Source organism: Leptonychotes weddellii, chromosome 1, assembly GCF_054177405.1.
Source record: "Leptonychotes weddellii isolate Sample4059 chromosome 1, ASM5417740v2, whole genome shotgun sequence".
NCBI lineage: Eukaryota > Metazoa > Chordata > Mammalia > Carnivora > Phocidae > Leptonychotes > Leptonychotes weddellii.
In genome coordinates this window covers 68,522,878-68,547,135 of record NC_138369.1, presented here as the reverse complement: position 1 = coordinate 68,547,135, position 24,258 = coordinate 68,522,878, and the positions used below count along the sequence as shown (strand labels likewise).

The 24,258-nt window shown below is 37.3% G+C and overlaps 1 protein-coding gene and 1 long non-coding RNA gene across 3 annotated transcripts in view; both read left to right on the top strand.

Moving 5' to 3' along the window:
• Positions 1-24,258, top strand: part of UBE2E2 (ubiquitin conjugating enzyme E2 E2) — a 351,397-nt gene that overhangs the window by 26,551 nt on the left and 300,588 nt on the right. The gene's annotated exons all lie outside the window — the stretch shown is intronic.
• Positions 1,619-23,071, top strand: LOC145722507 (uncharacterized). The gene is made up of 2 exons (XR_014146806.1): positions 1,619-15,722; positions 19,166-23,071. It is a non-coding gene; the product is annotated as an uncharacterized LOC145722507 (long non-coding RNA).

Genomic DNA, 24,258 nt, shown 5'->3' with positions numbered 1-24,258 from the left:
GCTTCATCTTCAATCAGAGCTGTCCAGAGAAATAACGGATGACTTTAGGAGGTAATACCTGCTTCATCTCTGGAGGAATTAAAAATGAATCTGTTTGCTTATTTCAGAGGGATTTTCAGGTATCAGATGTGAAGTAGTATTAGAATGGTATTTCTCAGCTGCTGGACCCTAGCCAAATGAAGTATATTTTTATCACCTTTATCCTCTTCACCTATGGATTGTGACTCATTTTCTCTCTCATTTTTGTCCTTTTGGAATATATAGTATGTGATTTACACCGTTTATTGACATATTTAAAGCAGCTTATTTATTTGTTATCAGTTCCATATCTAAATTAGTAAGTGAGGCTTTTATTTTCTTCTTTACTCATAACTTTTAAATTTATACAAAAAGGACAACATACGAAGAACATGAGGAAATAAGAGCCTGGCATGGGGCTTAGGGACATAAATTAATATCCATTAGTTTGATAGGTCCCAGATTATTACATGTTGTTTCATAAACACCACTTCTCAGACATAGTTAAATAAAAATATTACTGTTAATAAAATTCTAATAAAAATTAAGTTAATCGTCTAATGCAAATTTCTTGAATAATTATTTGGTCAGTATACATACCTTCAAGACTATCAAACTGTGTAACAAACTGGGATCCTCATGGTTTCCCCTTCTTCCCTTTGGTTCTGGAAAAATATTATTTTCATCCTTAGAAATTGAAAAAGGATTAATGAAGAAAATTTGGGGGTTTTTGGGGATGTGTTTTTCTAAAGTAACTATTCTATGAGATAGTAAATCTTAGGATTAAAAGAAAATTCAAAGTTTTAAAGATTTCAAATGACAGAGTACACTAAAGAAACTACCGTTGCTCTTTATATATACATGTGGACTGCCTGTTTCATTTATGACCACTGATTGAGACATTTATTTTAAAACTTTGGTCCAATAGTATGAAAAGATGACTGTCATGTCTGTAGGTAGGGCACAATTCTGTGGCCTAATGCATCAGAGCAGAATGCGCTGAGACCTGCATCCAAGTGGTGAACTGAAAGAAGGTGACAGATTCAACTGCAAGTGCTGGAGGATAATCCTTGCCTGAAGCTAGGACAAAGTTTCTGAGGAGTGGCAAAACTGCTTATTGTTTTCAGCAATTGACATTTCGGTATTAGGCTCAAGTTAGCAGGCAAATGGAGCAGTTTTTGGATTTCAGGTGGCTAAGTAGTGAGTAAGGGGTTCTGCAGAAGGGGGACTGGTATTAATCTGAGGCTGCCACGGCAGGATAAGATGGCCTAGAATCTGGGAAAGTAGAACTGTAGGAGCTTGGGAGTTAACCGCCTTGAGTAGGGTTTGGCTGTTACGATAGGAATAGTCTCTCTCAGTTCTTTTTGAGTTGATGTATTCTCCAATCTAAGATTAAAGATTTGCCCTTCCTGGCCAAGCCCTTGTGTATCACTTAAGTAAATATCTGGCAACAGCCTGGTTTATAAATGATATTAAACAGTGTTATGATCCTACTTTGCCAATAATTGGGATTTGAGGTAGGAGAAGGGACAGACAAGTTTTTTTTTTTAAAGAAATATTTTATTACCTTACAGAAATACAGTAATAGTAATTTTTTTTTTTAAGATTTTATTTATTTATTTGACAGAGAGACACAGTGAGAGAGGAAACATAAGCCGCGGGAGTGGGAGAGGGAGAAGCAGGCTTCCCACTGTTCAGGGAGCCCGATGCGGGGCTCAATCCCAGGACCCTGGGATCATGACCTGAGCTGAAGGCAGACGCTTAACGACTGAACCACCCAGGTGCCCCAGTAATAGTAATTTTTAATTCTAACAATGTATCCTTGATTTAATGACTAAAGAAGGTTCATTTTTATTTTATTTTTTAAATTTAAATTCAATTAATTAACATATATTATTAGTTTCAGAGGTAGAGTTCAGTGATTCATCAGTCTTATATAATACCCAGTGCTTATTATATCATGTGCCCTCCTTAATGTCCATCACCCAGTTACCTCACCCCTCCACTCCCCTCCCCTGCAGCAACCCTCAGTTTGTTTCCTATGATTAAGAGTCTTTGTCTCCTTCTCTGGTTTCATCTTGTTTTGTTTTTTCCTCTCTTCCTCTGTTTTGTTTCTTAAATTCCACATATCAGTGAGATCATATGATTAATTGTCTTTCTCTGATTGACTTATTTCTCTTAGCGTAATACCCTCTAGTTCCATCCATGTCTTTGCAAATGGCAGGATTTCATTCCTTTTGATGGCTGAGTAATATTCTTTTGTATATGTAGACCACATCTTCTTTATCCATTCATTGGGACAGACAAGTTTTATGAGAGGACAAAGTAATTATCTTTTACTATCTGTTTCATTGTTGTCAGATCCTTTAGAAATTTTTAGAGTTCTCATAATAGATATTTTGCCTTGGATGATTTCTTAATACACTGAAACAAATGCTTATGCACTTTGTTCTAAATTTGAGTGGGTGTAAGTCACTTCTGGCACTATCCAAATGGCTTGGACTATCTCTGGGTGGCTTTTGTTATTGTAGTACCAAAAGAACTTGATTGTAAGTTAGCTTTGCCTGAAAGGTAAAATGGACTCCAAACGCAGCATTGGAAATAGTTTCTAATATTTATGTAGCAGACTTATTCTGTTCTTAATCCGTATTAATGGAAAATCAGTAAGTCACTATGTAGAATGAGGTGAAAATAACATAGTATTTAAAAACCATGGAATATGAATCACATAGTATTCTGAATATATTATAATGGACAAAATGAAGTACTAAATTCAGGGTAGCCTCCTCAAATATGTAAATAAAGGTATAATAAAACACAGTAAATATTTATCAGAATTATCATGTGATCAGCATTGTGCTGGATAATGGCGTTGCAGTTATAAACAAGACAAAATGGATCTCCAGCCTTTGTGGAGTTTATGTTTCACCTGTGAAGATAGACAGGAACTTGTACTTTAAGAAAACCCAAAATTGCCTTACAGAAAGGGGAAACAGATATAGAGACATACAGATAGTAATTGCTATGAAGAAAACAAACAAGGAATGAGTTTTAGAGCAGGGTTCTACTTGTACCTTGGGTTTGGAAGGCTTTTCTAAGGAAGTGACATCTAAACTGAGAAGTAAATGAATAAAAGGTGCTAACTACGTAAGATGTGCAGGACTTTTGGCATACCAAGCTGCATGTGCAGAGACTCTAAAGCAGGTGTGTGCTCTTGTGTTCAGGGAACTGGAGGTAGTCTGGTGTGGCTGGATTGAAGGGCAGTGGGGAGTGGGCAGAGGAATACTGTGGCACAAGATAAGGTTGAAAAATGAGGCTGGGGCCAAATCCACTAGAGTTTGGCTGTTACGAAGAGTGTTCTGGCTGTTAGACTGGAGGAGCAAGGTATAATAGTTGATAGTCATCCAGGTAAGAGAGGATGGTAATCTGGTTTAGGGTGGTAGCAGTAAGAGTTGAACGAGGGAAATTGGAGGTGTATTTTTTGAAGGAGAATTGACAAGCTGATAGATAGATGGCAGAGTTGAAGGGGGGAATGTTAGAGGAAAGGGAGAAATTATCAGGTTAGAGTCTGTTGGGGGAGTGGTGGTGCCTATTCTGAAATGGGGAAGATTCATGGTGGGAAGTGGTTTGGCAGACAAGATTAAGAGTCTGAAGTGGGAGCAACATGATCTGCAGATGCTGCTGTGTCACCAGGGCAGTGTGACTATAATACCGTGCCCAGAGCTGGCTCTTCTGAGGGACTATGTATCGATAGCACTGTGAAGATTTGGTCTTGCTGATAGGGAGTCTAGACTAGGTATTGGCTTCTTCTGGGGCAGGTGGCCACATGAGTAGTCCTTGGGGTCTCTGCCTGCTTTGTAGGGACAGGCGGACAGGCTCAGCCTGCCAGGCAGTGCCTTTGCTACCCTACACTCAGCAAGCCTCCTTCTGCTTGGTCCTGCTGCCAAGACAATGCCCAGCCCTTTTCTCGAGGTGCCATGTTGGATGCTCTCCTTGCCCCACTTTCGTCCCCACCCGAGGTGGACTGAGGGCCTTTTTACTGTTTTTAGACTGGTATAGATTTGATTAGTTCCTGATTGGAATAAAAGCTTCATGGAATATGAAAAAAAGTACTAAACTTAATCTGAGCAAAAGATACAGAGTTGGCTTTAGTTAGGCAAAGCATCTATCAAGGTTGATCAAACCACAGATTATAATATTCTTTTGAACTGTTTGCCTGGGGATGGAGAAAAAATAAAATAGATGAGTTACTGATTTATGGGAGAGATAATTTTAGTCTGAAAATTTAAAGTAATTTTTTAGTCTTTAATATAGCAAAGATACGTATCTACAAATATGAGAGTTACAAATATACCATGGTAATTTTTACTTAAAAGAGTTCTGTTTTGGATATGTTAATTGTAAAATGTGAGACATCCAAATGAAGGTGCCAGACAGGAATGCATTGGAGAGCTGAAACTATCAATTTGAAGTTGTCATCATAAAGATACTTAAGTCCACAGAACTTGATGAAAGGGTATAGAAAAAGAAGAAGACACAAGACCAAGCCTTCTGAAACCATAGCAATTAGAGACGAATAAAGAGGAAAGAGACAGAAAGAGTTCCTCATCTAGGGAGTAGGAGGAAAACAAGGAGAAAGGGGAGAGGACTCAGTTCTTAGTAGGTCTGAAATTGATCATGAGTGAAATTTTCAAGTGAATAAAAAAGTGGAATAAGATTGTAATTACTTACTCTCCTCACCAGGACAGTAATAAGTGAATAAAGATTATCAAGTTGCATTGAAATTTCAAGAGCACAGTTACTCTCGAATAATGCAGGGGTTAGGGTCATCAAATGCCCCCCAACGCCCCCCCACTGTTGAAACTCTGCATACAACTTTTGACTCCCCCCAAACTTTACTAATAGCCTACTGTTGACCAGAAGCCTTACTGATAGCATAAACAGTTGATACATATTTTTTTGTTATATGTATTATATTCTGTATTCTTACAATAAACTAGAGAAAAGAAAATGTTAAGAAAATAAAAAACAAGGGGCACCTGGGTGGCTCAGTTGGTTAAGCGACTGCCTTCGGCTCAGGTCATGATCCTGGAGTCCCGGGATCGAGTTCCGCAGCAGGGAGCCCGCTTCTCCGTCTGACCCTCATCCCTCTCATTCTCTCTCTCTGTCATTCTCTCTCTCTCAAAAATAAATAAAAGAAAAAAAAGAAAAAGAAAATAAAAAACAAAATGCTGTATTTCTAGAAAAAAAATTTGTGTTATAAGTGGACTTGCACAGTTCAAACCCGTATTATTCAAGGGTCAACTGTAATTTCTTTTGTAATTTTCCAAGATTGTTCATATTACCTATTCAACCAGACTCTGTAATTGAGCTCAAGAGGGAAGGCTTGGGGAGCAGGGTTCTGCCCATCTGAATAATGTCCAGTCAGGCTCAGGGGCCAGGTTAATTAGGAACACTTTTGAGAACTCACGGGTGGACTATGACGGTGGACTGAGCACAACCAGTTGTGCGTGTGTCATTATTCTCTTTCTCTTCATCTAGTGTATTCTCATTAGAGAATTCATTGCCGAGAGCATGTCAGTTTATGTGTGTCTAGCTCCTATCTCTCAGGACACAAAAGTGTGATCAGCATACACTCTTCATTTTTGCCCGGGAGAAAGAGCCATGAGGCATATTATACTTGGAGAACAGCAAAGGCTACTCTTAAAACCAGGGTTGACTGAAGTGTGCTCTCAAACATTTCCTGTGGATATATGGACCACCTGTCTGTCACCAGTCCTGCCTGTGTCCTTCGTGTGCAAAGGCCAAAGAGAAGTAGTAGGCTTGGAAAACCTTTCCCTACACATGTGCTTAAGCATAGCCTTCTCTCCATATCATTTGGACTTAAAGGCCTAGCTCAAATATCACCTCTGTCCTGTAATTTTCTCTGCTCTCAGTGTACCCACAGCAGCTGTTACTTTGAGTTAGAGAGGCAGTATTGCACAGTGGTTTCTTCTGGAGAGACTGCCTAGATTACATACACATATATATACATATGACTTTTATCTTTCATTCTATAGTGTGTCACTTTTATTGATTTGAGTATGTTGAACAGTATTGCATCCCAGGGTTAAGTCCCACTTGGTCATGGTGTATATAAACTTCTTAATGTGTTGTCTTAGGATGTATCTACACACACGCACACAGAGGCACACACACCTTTTCGTCTAGTTATATAACTTCTTTGTGTCTTACTTTCTTCATCTGTAAAATCACAGAGGTTGGTGTGAGGATTAGGAGTTAACATATGCAAAACACTCAAAAGTAGTGCCTGGTGCACAAGGGCTCAATTGTTAGTTGTTGATGCAATTACTATATTTATAAGGGTTACATGCATTTACTTTCTTCACTTGTTTTGAGGATGGTGAAGGTATATGGCAGACATAATTTATTATCTTCTCAATATGGTATATTGCATATAATAGGCATTCAAATATATTTATGCAGTTACTAAGGCAGAGAACTTATGAATGTATTATTTTTCTTTAAAAAGCTAAGCATACACGTAAATATCTTGTGTGTGACCCTAGATTGCTGTTGTCAGTATGTCTTGATTTCCATTTTCACCAGTATGTAGAAATCTCATCAGCTAATGGGCTAATGTCAATAAAAGGAAGACAGAAAATTCATTAGGAGGTTGCATTGACGATTTTATCACTAAATTAACCCAGTTTTTCATGTTTGCAAAACTAATTAATTGGGGTTGTGCTTATTGTGAGCTAAAATATCTTTTTTCCTTAAAATGTAATCTCTAGTTTTTTATATTAAATACACTCAGTACTTTGCTTCATTCTCACAGGTCTGTAAATTGTCTTAGGTCTTATGTCTTGCAACAGGGCCTACCACCATAAATAGTTTAGGAGGGAGTAATCAGTTTTGAAGGGTATGAGCTCCTGCTTAAGCTAAAAAAAATTTTTATACAATGTATTTATTAATTATTTGTTCATAACATGAGCTTAAGTTTGATTGTAAACTCTCATACAATCCTCCTGGGGGAGGATTATTTTAAGATTAAAATTTTGGGGGGATTGTTTTCCAGGTTAGTTTGTCTTTTCTGATGATACAGATCAACAACCATGAATATATTTTGTGTTCATGGATAATTTGATATTTTAGTCAATTCATCTATAGGTGATCAGTGCCATGGGGACATAGAATTAAGTATAAGGTATGGCCTCTTGACTAGGAGCTTAAAAATCTTAATTGTTGAAGTAAGGCTGACTCAATTAGATAATTAGAGAAAAATATCAGATGGTATACAAAGGAAGTACGATATAAGTAGTAGATAATTCATACAGCAGTCTTCCTTATTCACTAGAACCTGGTGAGCACCTTTTTTTTTTTTTTAAGATTTATTTATTTATTTGAGAAACAGAATGCGTGAACGCGAAAGCAGGGGGCGGGGGGTGCAGAAGGAGTTAGAGAAAATCCTGAAGTGGACTCCTGGCTGAGCACAGAGCCCTATGCAGGGCTCGATCCGAGGATCCTGAGATCATGACCTGAGCCAAAATCAAGAATCGGCCACTTAACTGACTGAGCCACCCATGCGCCCCTGCTGAGGACCTTTTCATTAGAGTCAGAACCTCTGAATTTTAGTCCCAAGATCTACTGAGAAACTGAACAAGTCCCTTATCTTTACTGAATTTACTCCACCTACTTCATAGGATGATAAAAGGATCAAATGTGATAATGTATATGAAAGCTCCTAGAATGCTAAAGCATAGTGTAAATATAAGGAGTTACATAATGTTAAATTGTTAGGGGCAGACCATATCAGGGGGAAAGACTGTTTTTAAAAGCTAATACACAGGATTAATGAAGTACTTGGAAAAAGAAGATATTTTCAGTAAGATGAGGAAATTATCCAATTGTATTTTTTTTGGAAGATGAAGTGTTCTGCATGAGTGAATTCATTGAACACCTGAAATGTATCCCTTCACATTCACAAATTTTGTATTTTATCATTTAAGATAAAATGTGTTTCTAAAATGTGTTTCTGAAACAGAGTATAAGAGTTTAACATTTTCTTGTTAGTTTAGGATCTCATCTTGAACTTCATTTATGATACTCTGATACAGCGATTAATAAAGAACTATTGAATTATTGAAGTGTGTAGGAAGCGCTTTTACCTCATGCACTGTAAAAGACTGTAGGCCTCTTTCAGAGATATGATTAAAATACTATAAAATAGATCCTTTTAAAGTGTGTAAATCAGTGGTTTTAGTATATTTACAGAGGTGTGCAACCATCACCACTATTATTTCCAGAGCATTTTCATCACTCCAGAAGAAACCCTATACTTGGTAGCAGTCATTTCCCAATCTCTTTTACCACCAGATCCTGACAACTACTGATTGACTTTGTGTCTCCATTGATGTGCCTATTCTGGACATTTCATATAAATGGAATCAAACAAGGTGTGGCCTTTTTGTCTGGCTCCTTTCACTTAGCAAAATTAAAACAGTTTTATAATAAAAAATGCTAGTCAAATAAATTGAGTGCGGTGTGGGGAGGTTTAAGAGATCCCATGAAAGAAGGAAGGTGAAATAAGAGTGAGAGGGATGAGATCAGAAGAAATTCAGATTTAGCAAACATTGACTATCTGTAAGACTGCCACTGTACTAAGTTATTGAGTGATAAAGCAGAATAGGTTCTAAACTGTATACTGGTATTTCATCTTTTGACTGATGATAATGGGATTTTGAATATTAAGGAAAGTTATATTCTTTTAATGTATAGAATTGCAGAATAAGCTCTTTGAAAAGGGTTTGGAAAGCAGAGTATCATACTCAACTTTTGACTAGTACAATTTTTACTTTATTCTTCTTTTAAAGTATAATTTCCATTTCTTTCCAATTTGCATTTTTTGAGGTATGTAGGGCTCTTGATCCATGATGCCAGCCTTGTCCTTTGTTATAGTTTTTGTTTATTATGGAGCAGCCAGTTGAATTTGGAAATATTATTGGCTGGGAAAGTAGGCATCTCAGTAATTTCCCTACATACCTTATTAATACTTAAAGTTAGGATAATTGTCTGAACATTCACATTTCATTAATTGGTAATTCACATTTTTTATTTATTCCATTGACAGTCTTACCTCACTCATTTCACTTGTTTATCTAAGTTTTAATTATTTGGCTTAGCAGTTTTTTAGGGCTTAATTAATTTTTTTTAAAGCTGTGCTCATACAGTAGCCAAGTAAAAATTTTTAAAAAATCTTCCTAGGTAAACAGCTGACTTGGGTAATATTTGGTATATGGCAGTGTGTAGCTGCATAGCAGTGTGCTAACATTAACTGTAAATACTCTGTTCCAGTTTTACCATGTTATCCTTAATAAATGGTAATGATCCCATTATTTTGTTTAGAGAGAAAACCTGTCATTAAATATTTTGTTTTTGTGGTGCACAATACAATATTTACAATGCTATTATGAACCCGCAGGGTTTACTATGTCTGCAGTGAAAGCTACAGATGGAATTTGACAGAATCTTTTGGCATTTTCACCTCTAAGCATTACACATTTGCTATAGGGGTGAGTTAAGCCCTCTGTGTTGTTAAGCTGTGATTAATTAAGCTTACTGGCTAGCCTAAGTATTTTATGTTTGCCCATATTCACTTTTAACTGACTATTGGATGGAATTATAATTCTGTTGGAGTATCTTAGTATTTAGTGAGTTTTTTTGTAGAGTTTTATGACCTTTAAATGATGGAGCATTATATAGATGTATTATTTTTTTTAAAGATTTTTACTTATTTGAGAGAGAGAGAGAAAAGCACGAACAGGGGGGAGGGGCAGAGCGAGAGGCAGGCTCCCCGCCAAGCAGGGAGCCGGAAGTGGGGCTCAATCCCAGGACCCTGGCATCATGACCTGAGCCGAAGGCAGATGCTTAACTGGCTGAGCCACCCAGGAGCCCCTATATAGATGTATTAAATGAAGATTAATAATAGTAAAAATTTATTATATTGATTTGTCAAGTAGATATTAACAGTTAAGATTTAATTTTATTGTTTAAATTGTATTTTTGATTAGCTGTCTGTAAATTAAACCCTATTATTGAAATATGTTCAGCTGCCTCGTGAACATTCTATTTGAATATTTAATTGACACCTCACAAGTAACAAATCCAAAACTGAACTCCTTGTTCCCTCTAACAAATCTACTTCATCCACAGTCTTTACTGTTCAGTTAATAGTAAATTCATCTCTCCATTTAGGCTCAAGATCTTGGGGTCATCCTTGATTCCTTTCTTTCTCTCTCACTCTATATCCATTTTATCAGCGAAGCCTTTTAACCTACCTTCAGAATATGCATAGAGGCTAACCACTTCTCACTTCCTCCATTGTTACTATTCTGGTCCAAGCCATCTTCATTTCTTGCCTGAATGAATTGCCACAGCTTCCCAGTGGGTATTCCTGCTTCTGTCCTTCCTTCTCTATAGTCTTTTCTTAATATGACAGAATGATCCTTTTAAAATGAAAGTCAGTTCGTATTACTCCTTGGATTCCCATTATAATGACCTCTGAAACAGCAAGTGATCAGGTCCCTCTTTATCTCCCTGACCTCAACTCATATTCTCTTGATTATTCTGCTCCTGCTACATTGGGCTCTTTTCCTATTCTGCTAACATACCAGACATTTTCACCTCAGGGTCTCTGTAGTGGCGATTTCCTCTGCTTGGATTGCTCTTCCTTTGAGTAGCTGCATGACTTAGTCCCTGACCTGAAATGTCACCTCAGTGAGCCTACTCTGACCACCCTACCTCAGCACGTCAATCATTTTTCCTCTCTTCCCACAGGACTAACCACCTAACATTTACTTATGATTTTGTGTATTGTCTATTCTCTCCCATTAGATTGTTGGTATCCTAAAGGCACTGATAATCTAAGTGTTTAATATATTGCACTTTATTGACAGCAGGACATTACTAGTACTCTTTAAGCCTCCCTCATTTTCTCTTTCATTCATGCCTCTCCCCAAGTCTGATGGTTTTTATTTTATTTTTTTTATAAAGATTTTATTTATTTGAGAGAGAGAATGAGAGAGAGCATGAGAGGGGGGAGGGTCAGAGGGAGAAGCAGACTCCCTGCAGAGCAAGGAGCCCGATGCGGAACTCGATCCAGGGACTCCAGGATCATGACCTGAGCTGAAGGCAGTCACTTAACCAACTGAGCCACCCAGGCGCCCAGTCTGATGGTTTTTAAAACTGTTTTTTAAAAAATATGATTGGATATTATTCTCATACAAATAAAGATTTGTTGTAGAGCCTTAGTCTACATCAAGCTTTATTCTTCAGGTGAGGTTAGAGTAACAACATCCTTTTACCTTGTATTTTCAAGTACAGTCTTGAGCAGCCCACCAAGCCAGATGTACATTTGAACAGAAAGACTATTTGTTGAGTTTATGGAAATGTGTTTTAAATTGTTTCTACAGTCTTTGCTTGTGAATACAAATGTCACAGGATGACAGCCTTCACCATTTTACTAGATTCTTTATGATTTAGAAGGTGGTCATTTTATTCTGTTGACAATATGGAGCACTTTGCAGGTGGATATCAAGGTTAATTATATTGAAGAGTGAAGCAGTACATTCTACTAACTTGCAGATCTTTCTGAGAAAAATTGAATTATTGCCATTAAAGTGTTATTACGTTAATAAATTGGTTAATAAAAGCAATTAAAACCTCCAAGTTTCTTATAACTTGCCATAACTGCTCTGCTTGAAAATAGTTATCACCGAATAGAAATATGAGGAAGATCAAATAACTATTGAAGTTTAAACAAAGGGAACTGCAAAGAAAACCTTCAAAGAACACTCTCCTAGTTGTTTGGTTTTTGGTGAACAAAATTCTTTGTTGTTCTAGAGACAGTAATATGGATAGTTTTAAAATATCATCCTTTGTTGAGTGCTTATTTTGTATCAGGTCTCATGCTTCATCTTTTTAGGCTCCCAGCAGTTCTGTAATGGTAGGTATTACAGTGTCATTTTTCTGAATATGTTTATTCAATCTCTGAGCCTCAGATTTCCTATCAGACTTCAAATATTGGGCCCTTTACCCTGCATGTTTGACCCCCCTCCCACAGCTTTTCTCTGACTTTTTATTTCATATTTGATAATCTGAATTTTCTCTGAAAAGCATCATATGCTCATTTTGACATTATGGCTTTAGGAGAATAATTTATTTAACGTTCAAAATAATACCATTTTGTGGCACAGCAAAAAATTATTCTGTCATCAGTTTAGGCATAATCATTTTGGCAAATTCACAGCATTTTTTCAAGCATTGGTTAGATTGAACTTCTGAATAGCTCTGTGATATTTTAAAATTTTAAAATCAGTTGTCTACAATTAGTATTTCTTTTTCTTCACCTTAGGGCTTTAATAATGAATTTTTTTTTTCACCAAATAGTCCTCTTTAAAATTCTTAAAAACGGTATAGCAAATTTTGTTCCACCTAATGCCAATTTAGAGAATATTTACATTAAAAAATGTTTTATTGATTGAGAGAGCCCAAGTCAGGGCAGGCCTGAGAGAGAGTATCTCAAGCCAACTCAGCACTGAGCACCTAGCCGTAAGCACCGACGCAGGGCTCTATCTCAAGACCCTGGTCATGACCTGAGCCGAATCAAGAGTCTGACACATAACTGAATGAGACACCCAGGCGTCCCGATATTTCACCTTTTATATGAAAATTATATTGTTTCAGGATTTTTTTAACCTGCATATTCATTCATTTTCACTTGATATTTTAGCTGCCCCTGTGTGTCAGTGACATCCCTAATTATTTTTCCCTCCTCCAACTAAAGAGGGTTTTTTTTTTTCCTTAAACCTCTGCAGCATTTAATCTCTTTTTGTATCTATTAAGGGAGACTTTAATAGATAGAAAAAACATATACCCTGAGTTTTAAATGGAAAAAAAAAGTGAATTGTTACATGGGAGACATTTTAAACATGCTTAAGTTTTTTTTTTAACATAGAAACTTTGAAGATAAATATGCCTTGTGCAGAAATTTTAACCAAGAAAGATTCAATGATCCTTAGTAATTGTCAACATATGTTAACAAATTTATATTTGCATAATTTATTTGTATATAAAGACTGATTAGTGTCTAGCTTTCTGTATATTTTCTAATATAATTTCCTTTCAATAAGTTACATATCTCTGTGCAGTGGACTTTTCAGTATTAGTGTTCATTAGCCTCCTTAATGAAGATTTTTACAGTCAGCGTGGAAGAGGGCCAACTTTTTATTGTTTGTGCAGCAGCATAATTAACTATACAAGGTTTGTTTATTATAGCTGAGTACTAGAACAATGCTTCCAAGAGGAAAACATATAGAGAAGATTAGTAAATAACATAGCAGTGTGTGAGGCAGGCCAATGGTAACAGTGCTTTCAATGGGTAGTTCTTGAATTTGTAAGCGCATGCTTACATTTTTCAGATAATAGGAACTAAAATGCCTAATTTTTAAAAAAAATTTTTTTAAAAGATTTTTATTTATTTGACACAGAGAAAGAGTGAGCACAAGCAGGGGGAGAGGCAGATGGAGAAGCACGCTCCTCGCTGAGCAGGGAGCCCGATGTGGGACTCGATCCCAGGACCCTAGGATCATGACCTGAGCCGAAGGCAGACTCTTAACCAACTGAGCCACCCAGGCGCCCCCAAAATGCCTAAGTTTAATTGCCATTTCTATTGCACTATTATAAGAAAATAACAGAGATTCCACTTGGAGAAATGATTGTATACGGATACTTTGGTTCTGAAAGACTTTGAGCTCTTTCGTACAACTAAATAATGTTAGCAAGGTAATGAAAATTTACTTTAAGGTACATTTTTTTTTGTTTCTGATTTTGCCGAATTAGACATAAAGAAAAATGATACATTTGAATAATTAATAACAGAATAAAAGAATAAAAATTTGCAGTAGGGCCAGTACTGTGCAGGCTTTGTCCATTCCACATTTTCTGGGAAAGTCCTATTTCAGATACTACTCCTTGTTTTCCTTTTATATAAATAAATTTGTAAGTGAAAATACCCTTTGGACCTATTTATTGTGGTCTAGAAAAAGTGCTTACCCAGTGTTTCAGGCACTTTGGGGACACACAAAAAGGGGAGAAGATAGTGAAAATATGGAGATTACAGTTAGTTTACATAAAAGTGGAGGGTCATAAATGAAAAGGAAAAAACCCAAAGACGATTTATTGTCTGGTAAAGGAGGATATGGATATGTAACTGATAAATAGGTTATACATTGTTTGAAAGAAGGTAAAAAGGAAATATTGTGTTCTCATATATGATAGACATTTTGCTGAATATTGTCATATTCTTATTTATTTAATCTTCACAACATCTTTTCCAGGTAGGTATCACCTTCATTGTACAGATGGGGAGACTGAATCTCAAAGAGTTTACATTGTTGAAGGTCACATAAAGCTAAACCTCAAACCCTAAATCCCTAAACTCTTTATTTTTATTTATTTTTTAAAATTTTATTTATTTGAGAGAGAGCGCACGAGCGGGGTGGAGGGGCAGAGGAATAGGGAGAAGCAGACTCCCCTCTGAGAGGGAGCCTGACATGGGGCTCCATCCCAGGACCCTGAGATCATGACCTGATATGACCTGAGCCAAAAGCAACTGCTTAACTATGCCACCCATGCGCCCCTCCCTAAACCCTTTAAATCCCATTTTCTTTTTACTAAATCATAATAAATGACTGGAAAGCTTCGAAGGATATAATTTTTTGAAACTTGACTAAATTGGCACAGAGTATTGAATATCTTTAAATGCTACAACAAAAATTATCAAAAAAAAAAAAAAGTATTACAGGCCTTAGGTGTTTCTTAAATGTACCAATTCAGGTTAGCAGGGGACTCTTGATATTCATCATAATAACATGAATTATTTAAGTCATCAGAGTAATCAAGCAATTTTGTTTAGTAATTATGTATTACATTAGAAGGGGGTTTTACTGTTTTGTTTTTTTTTTTTTAAGATTATTTATTTATTTATTTGAGAGAGAGAGCACATGAGAGGGGGGAGGGTCAGAGGGAGAAGCAGACTCCCTGCCGAGCAGGGAGCCAGATGCGGGACTCGATCCCGGGACTCCGGGATCATGACCTGAGCCCAAGGCAGTCGCTTAACCAACTGAGCCACCCAGGCGCCCGGGGGTTTTACTGTTTTAAAGGACACTTTCATATCTGTTATCTAAGCACCTTAAACCTTTCATTAGACTACCATATAATTGGTTTTGTTCTGGGCACCTGGGTGGCTCAGTCGTTTAAACGGTTAAACGTCTGCCTTCAGCTCATGTCATGATCCCAGGGTCCTGGGATCGAGCCCCACATCAGGCTCCCTGTTCCTTGGGAAGCCTGCTTCTCCCTCTCCCACTCTCCCTGCTTGTGTTCCTTCTCTCGCTGTGTCTCTCTCTGTCAAATAAATAAATAAAATCTTTAAAAAAAAATAATTGGTTTTGTTCTTTCTTGACCTTTCTAAAGTGAGGAAAAACCTTGCCTCTTTAAATTCAGGAACTGTCTTTGCATATTTACATAGGTACATCTTTCATTCTACTCCCCAAATGTTATATGCATGGTTGGGCGATTATAGTTAAATGAATGGATGAATGGATAAATAAAAGGCAGATTTCAAAAGGAGGAGCAAGAAGCTTCAGGTAAATGTCTACCCACAAGTTGTTGAAAATAGGCCATAAAGTCAATTTGGAGCAAAGATTACCTGGTTATAATCAATTAAAATGAAACATTTTATTAAATGTTTTCTTCTTTTTAAGCCATAGTGGTATATGTGTGTCTTCCCCAAGAATTACGTGAGAGTGCATAACAAAGCACCTGGATCATTGCCTGGCACTTACTAGGCATTGAGTCACTACTTATTTATTTATTTATTTATTTTTGTTGTTTTTTTTTGCTTTTTAAGAGTTATTTATTTTTTTTAAGATTTTATGTATATGAGAGAGAGAGAAAGAGAAAGAGAGAACAGTGGGGGAAGGGCAGAGGGAGAAGGAGGAGCCCGATGCGGGGCTGGATCCCGCAACTTGGGAATCATGACCTGAGCTGAAGGCCGACGCTTAACCAACTGAGCCACCCAGGTGCCCCAAGTCACTACTTATTAAGTGAAAAATAACCACAGAGGAGACCTTCTAGACTCTTTATTCTTTCTTCCGTTTTTCAAAAAGCCAGTTCCCAAAGAATATAAAAAGTAAAATAATTTATTTGCTGAAATATTATGAAACTTGACTGGCTTTGTATTATTGTTCTGTTACTGTAATATCTAATTCTTTATTATCTCATACTTAAATCAGAATATAATTTGGTTACATATAACTTATATCAATAAATATATAATTTTTTAAGCAGAGATATTTGGGCCTAAAGAAGAATTCTTTCATAGAGTATTGAAAAGGGATTTTGTTGAAGGTGAATTTAGAGGCTTATTTGCAAAGGCTCTTCTAACTGCACATCTCCGCCAGAAATTAATTTATAAAATAATTCTACTGACATTTACTCCTTCCTTCCCTCCCCCTTTTACTAAAGAGAAACAATAACTTGTAAAAAGTCACTTGTAAGTTTATTTTGGTTTTTTGTCTTTTACCAAATAGCAACTCTAAGTTGTAAAAATCTTAGTGTTTTATTTTAAAAGGACAGTATTGCCATGTAAAAATTTTGATTAACATAAAGCTTTAGTAGAATCCATTGCAAATGCCAAGCAAGTATATTTTTGCCTCCAGTTCCCAGTTCTAATACTTTTTATCCTCATTTCTCTTTATTGCAGAAGTATAGACCGTGTTGCCTTTTTTTTTTTGTAGTTGAATACATTTTTTTTTTTATCAAAAGAGCAATTATTGATTGGCCTGATGCACCCCAGCTTCACACATTTCTGTAGATGCTTCCATCAGCTGATTGCCTTAATGACAGACATCTGAATCTTTTTGAATATGGGAATACTCATATTACCCCATATCCTCACTGGTGTTCCTCTTTATTTTATAGATGGGAAAGGAATTTCTCTAAGACTACAACTTAATTCCCTAGTATAATCCCTGATAGAAGGAATTAAGGGGGACAGGTGAACTTTCAAATTGTTCCACAGAATATGAGTTCTGCCAGCTAAATGGAATATTAAAAATTTAGAGCATTCAGCACAAAAACATCTTCTGATCACCTTACATATGGAAATCTCAGAAAAGATTGTGTCACATTATACAGTTAATATGTAAGACATAAACATTGAAGTTGCATGGCATCAGAACCACTTTTAGAATTTTTAGTGCAAACATTATCTCACATGCATTGCATTTTGTTTTAACTTCTGTAATTCAACTATGTATACTTAATGTCCCTTACAGAAGGAAGGGAACATGCCTGGGAGAAATAAAGTTTAAAGAGTATAGGGGAGTTATTCAGCCATTCCTGTCTTTCTGATCATGAATGTGTGTTTCTCAGTGAGAGTTGGAAATTGTTCTTTCAGTTCTTGATTGTGTCTGGTCTTTCTTGCATGGATCAGCTACTTCATCTAGTATTCAGCTGAATGGATAGGTATCTGAACAGTGCTAGAGGAAAACCGGCTGTTTTGGCCTTACTGAACAATAATGCTTTATAGGCTGACTTGAGAGGTATTCAGAGGTAATTTTAATTTTGACTGTGCAATTTTTGCCTTTTATAATGACTTTAGAACCTAATTCTGGAGTAAGATGTGACATTGCTTTACTTTCACATGAATTAAAGATTAACTAGATCAACAGAGCTGAAGCAAATGGAAACATTTGAGAACAAATGGCTTTGAAAAATACTGAACATTCAGGGACGCCTGGATGGAGCTGTTGGTTAAGCATCTCAGGGTTGTGGGATCAAGCTCCATGTCAGGCTCTGTGCTCTGTGTTGTGTCAGCTTGAGTTTCTCTCTCCCTTTCCCTTTGCTCCTCTCCCTGCTCTCTCTCTCTCAAATAATCTTAAAAAAAAAAAAATACTGAACATTCAGTAAGATAGGTATAGAGAAATAATTCTTTAATCAACCAGTTTTCTATAAAATGCATAATGTATTTTCCAACTTCTTAAAATTTTGGCCACATAGAACAAATGGGAGGCAAGGAATTGATTTAAGATAGTTGTAGGTAAATTAGCCAAGATGAGGGATTCTAGTGATCTTGATAATAAGTATCTACATTAAGTAAAAAGCTGGTCATTTTAATTAAATCTGGTAGTTAAAAAGGCTTTAATATTAACCTAAAGTTTTAAAAATATACATTCTTGAGGGATTGCCTAGTAGCTAATAAATTACATGTCAGACCCTGTTTAATGCTAATTTAATCTCCACAATTGTAGGTGGGTCAATAAACACTGTTCTAGGTGCTTTATATAAACTCATTTGATTCTCAACAGCTCTTTTGAGAGTAAGGACTGTTGTTATGACAACCTTGCAGATGAGAACCTGCATTATAGTCACAATTAAAAAGGCACACAGCTATTAAAGTAGATGAGTCAGGATTCAAATTCAGACTGGCTCCATTTCCTATACTCATAACCTGCTTCCATTCTGATTCTTTTTTTTTTTTAAAGATTTATTTATTTATTTGAGAGAGCGAGAATGAGAGAGAGAGAGTACATGAGAGGGGGGAGGGTTAGAGGGAGAAGCAGGCTCCTCGCCGAGCAGGGAGCCCGATGCAGGACTCGATCCAGGGACTCCAGGATCATGACCTGAGCCGAAGGCAGTCGCTTAACCAACTGAGCCACCCAGGCGCCCCTCCATTCTGATTCTTGATTCTCTCTTAAATTCTTGTGTCACATATAAAGGTTTCACATGCCCATTCCAGTTTATGGAAAGTTGCTGCTTTGAGGATTCTGAGACTAGGTCACCAAAATTTTCTCATTTTTACCAGAGGCTGTTATAAGCATGAAATTGGAGAATGGGCATAACCTCATTTCTAACCTTATATCAGATTAGATCATCAGAAAACTAGTTAGTCCTATATTTTAGTACAGGTATCCTCCCCACCATTTGAAAGTTTGCATTATGCCACTTCACTTTTATGAAAGACCTACGTAAGTACCTGTTTTCACTAACAGAAACCTGAATAGGATTTTTGCTTTTATGAAAAAAGGTGAAAAGCAAAAATGGCCTTCAGTGTTTGTTTGGCATGGAGCCCTTATAGAGGCAGCATGTACCCCAAGTAGTGATAGATGCACCACCAAACGCCTTCCCGGAGAACTATACTCAGTATCAAGTTGCCATAGCTTCCAGCTGTGTCTGTGAGTATCTGTGTTTTATTTCAATTTATTTTGTGCATCTGTTAGCAAGATGTGTCATAAGGTATCAGAAAAGCCTAGGAGAGGTTTTTTTGGGGGGGTCTAGGAACACTCAACAATTTTTCTATATAAATTAATGGTAATTGCTCTTTACACCATTTCAGCTTGCAAAAGTTTTCATAGGAATGCTCTGCTTTTAGATAATGGAGGAAACCTGTATCATTCCCTCATGTTTTATCAGTCTTTATAAGATGCAGTTATATGAAAAATATTTCTTCATCTATAATATTTTTAAATACATTGTCTTATATAATGTTCAGTGTTCCCTTTATAAGAATTCATATGACAAATTCTTTAAGGATTTAGTTTCAGACAAAAGTTTCCTTATGGGGCGCCTGGGTGGCTCAGTTGATTAAGCGACTGCCTTTGGCTCAGGTCATGATCCTGGAGTCCCGGGATCGAGTCCCACGTCGGGCTCCCTGCTCAGCAGGGAGTCTGCCTCTCTCTCTGACCTTCCCCCCTCTCATGCTCTCTATCTCATTCTCTCTCTCAAATAAATAAATAAAATCTTAAAAAAAAAAAGTTTCCTTATGATCTGGCACACTTCCTTCTATTAGCCATTGAGAATTATTTAGCCCATTGTGCTTTTTATTTGCTTTGGCTGCAAGGAAGTTTGGAGTTATATTTCATTTTAATTATAGTAACTTTATTAGCATCGGCTTTTGAATGGATAATTTCTTTTCTAGTTCTCTGGGGCAGGAGTTTTTAATCCATTCTCAATGTATCAGCTTCACCCTCTGAAATGATAGGTAAAATGATAGTTTATGTGCACGTGGCAATCTGGGGAAGGATCTTTGGCTTTTACCAAATTTTTAGTGACCTCCACCCTTTGCCTCTAAGGTAAAGGACCATTGTGCTCTGGGTTTACTGTTCATTTTTATATTTTAATGGTCTAATTGTGTAAGGTCTCTTATAAGCTGCTGATACCCTTTTTGGCAATAGTTGGGCAATAAATCATACCTTTACATTTAAATAATGATCCTATTTCTTAAATTTGTCAGAAAGTTAAAAAGCATCCTCTCTCTAATTTTAAAAGCACTCAGACTTGGCAACTTAAAGAAGAGTTGATATTAGAGAGCAGGGCAATGGCAGAGTAGGAGGATCCTGAGCTCACCTCCTCCCGCAGATACACCATGAGGCAAGTTATATGTAATGCACCTCGTTCTGCAGAAGACCTGAAGACCAGCAGAACAGATCTTCCACAGCTAAAGACATAAAGTGGAAGCCACACTGAGAACGGTAGAAGAAGCAGAGATGTGTTTGGGGGCCAGACCCCCACTGTGGTGACCCACAAAGTGGGAGGGATATCACAGGGACTCTTGGAGGTCCTCCCTGAGATGGTCAGGGATCAAGCCCCACATCAGGTACCCCTGGCCCTAGGGATCTGCATTGGCAAGATGAGCCCTCATAATGTCTCGCTTTAAAATTCAGTGACTTAACCCCAGGATAGCTGGAGGGCTGTAGGAAACCAAGACTTAAAGGGCCGGTGCCCTATATCCCTTAGTGGAGACCCAGCTCAGAAATAGTTTGAAAAGTGCCTGGGTTATATGTGAAGGAGATTTACTAATTTTTGTGTGTTTGCTAGAGGTGCAAGGATCTGTAGGAGCTTTCCCTAGGAACAGAAGTGCTGGCAGGTGCTATTTTTCTTGCCTTCCTTCATCCTAGCTGCCTGGACACTGTTGGGGTTAGTTCTGACAATCTCCATCTATCTTGCTGGCACTGCTCGCCCCACCCTGGTGTTCCCCTGCAGATGTGTCCCACCCAGCCCTTCTGTCACAGCGGACACACCACCAAAGCAGCTCAGCTGGCAGGTGGCCTCCATGGGGATTGATATCCCCTCAAAGCAAATACTACCCTGCCACACCTGGTGGGTGGTTCCAGCTAGGACTGGCACCCCTCCAAACCAACTCCTGCCTAGGGTGGTGGGGGAGCCAGCACCATGCTCCAGCATGCCTCAGCTCCTGCACTGGGGGCTGGCCCTACAGGCCATCATGTGTGCAGCAGCTATAGCTGGACCTCTCAGCCAGCCGTGCCTGCTCACCAAGGCACCCATAACAGTTTTGGCTGGTCATTGCAGACAGCCAGGCTGAGGGCCACCCCACCCCACCCCACCAAGTGCCCATGGCAGTCACAGCACAATCAGAACAGGAGGGTGTGATGCAGACCACACAGGGGATACCCTGGAGTGCCTGGTTCTGGTGACAAGGGGGAGATTGTGCTCGTGAGCACCATAGGACACCTTCTACACAGAGCTACTACTTTTTTTTTTTAATTTTATTTTTTTTAATTAATTAAATTTTTTTTTTGATGTAGCGTTCCATGATTCATTGTTTGCGTATAACACCTTACTTTTAAGATCAGGAGATGTAGCTGACCTACCTAATATATAGAAACAGAGAGTCAAAGTGAGACAGAGGAATATGTTCCAAATGAAAAAACAGTACATAAGTGAAAGAGAGGAAAGCAATCTACCTGAAAAAGAGTTCAAAGTAATGGTCATAAAGTTGCTTACCAGACTTGAGAGAAGAGTGGATAAACTCAGAGAAAAAAAAAATATATATATATATAAAAAATCAAAGCTGAAGAATACAGTAACTAAAATGAGAAATACACTAGAGGAAATCAACAGCAGATTAGAGCATGCAAAAGAACAGATCAGCAGGGGCGCCTGGATGGCTCAGTTGTTAAGCGTCTGCCTTCGCTCAGGTCATGATCCCAGGGTCCTGGGATCGAGCCCCACATCAGGCTCCCTGCTCAGTGGGAAGCCTGCTTCTCCCTCTCCCACTCCCCCAGCTTGTATTCCCTCTCTTCCTGTCTCTCTCTCTGTCAAATAAATAAATAAAATCTTTAAAAAAAATAAAAAAAGAACAGATCAGAAATCTGGAAGACAGGGTAGTGGGAAGCACCCAAGCTGAACAGCAAAAAAGAAGAAATAATGAAAATTTTGAGGATAGGTTAAGGGGCTTTTGGGACAACATCAGCATACTAACATTTACATTATAGGGGCCTCAGAGGGAGAAGAGACAGAGAAAGAGGTAGAAAACTTATTTGAAGAAATAATAGCTGAAAACTTAGCTAACCTGGAGAGGGAAGCAGGCATGCAGGTCCAGAAAGCACAGAGAGCTCTAAATAAGATGAACCAAAGAAGGCCTACAACAAGACATGTGAAAACTAAAACATCAAAAATTAAAGATAATGAGAGAATCTTAAATGCAGCAAGAGAAAAGCAAGTACTTAGGTATAAAGGAAACCCAATAAGGCTGTCAGTTTTTTTTTTTTACAAAAACTTTGCAGGCCAGAATGGAGTGACATGATATATTCTAAAGTGAAAGGAAAAAATCTACAACCAGGAATACTCTACCCAGAAAGGATATCATTCAGAATTGAAGGAAAGAGAGTTTCTGGCAAAAATTAAAGGAGTTCATCACCACTAAATTTAAACTACAACAACAACATAACCTAAACTTACAAGAAATATATAAGGGACTTCTTTAAGCAGAAAAGGCCATAACTAGAAGTAAGGAAATTATGAAAGGATAAATTTCACTGGTAATTATAGTAAACATATAGTAAAGGTATCACTTATACAATCACTTATAAAGTTAGTATGAAGGTTAAAGGACAAAAGTAGTAAAATCAACAAAAATTTAAGGGGATACACAAAATAAAAGATGTAAAATATGACAATATACACAAAAGATGTGGAGGGGGTAGTAAAAATCTAGTGCTTTTAGAATGTGTTTGAACTTAAGCAACCACCAACTTAATATAGACTGCTATATACATGGGATGTTATATATGAACCTCCTGGTAACCAAAATCCTATAATAGATACACAAAAAATAAAGAGAAAGGAATCCAAGCATAACATTAAGAAAACTCATCAAATCACAAGGAAAGAGAGCGAGAGAAGAAGAAAGGAACAGAGAAGATCTTATACAAACAACCATAAAATAATTAACCTAAGGGCAGTAAAGACCTACCTGTCAATATTTACTTTAAATGTAAATGGAGTAAGTGCTTCATTCAAAAGACACAGGGTGACTGAATGGATTAAAAAAAATCTTGGTCTGGACGCAGTCTGCAGGAGATGCACTTCAGATCTAGAGACACAGACAGATTGAAGAGGTGGGAAAAGATATTTCATGTAAAAGAAAGTGAAAAAAAAGGGTAGAGAAACTTGTATAAGGCCAAAAAACCTTTAAAACAAATACTGTAAAAAGAGACAAGGTATTACATAATGATAAAGGGATCAATCCAATAAGAACATATAATGTAAATATGCACCCAACTTAGGAACACCTTAAATATATAGAACAAATTCTTAACAGACATAAAAGGAGAAATTGGCAGTAAAACAATAATAGTAGGTGACGTTAACACCCAACTTACATGAATGAATAGAACATCCAGACAGAAAATCAATAAGGAAACAATTGCTTTGGATGACACATTTGACCAGGTGGATTTAATAGATATGTACAGAACATTCCACCCAAATACAGCAGAATACACATTCTTTTCAAGTGCACATGGAACATTCTCTAGGATAGATCAGATGTTAGGCCACAAAACAGGTACTGATAAATTTAAGAAGATTGAAATCCTATCAAGCATCTTTTCTAATGGCAACGATATGAAAATAGAAATCAGTTACAAGAAGAAAAAACGAAAAAATACAAACACATGGAGACTAAACAACATGCTACTAAAGAGCTGGTAGGCCAACAAAGAAATCAAAGAGGAAATAAAAAAATACCTGGAGGCAAATGAAGACGGAAACACAGCAGTTCAAAAAACCTTTGGGATGCAGCAAAAACTGTTGTAAGTTTATAGTGATACAGGCCTCAAGATACATGAACCCCTATGTTTATTGCAGCATTATTTC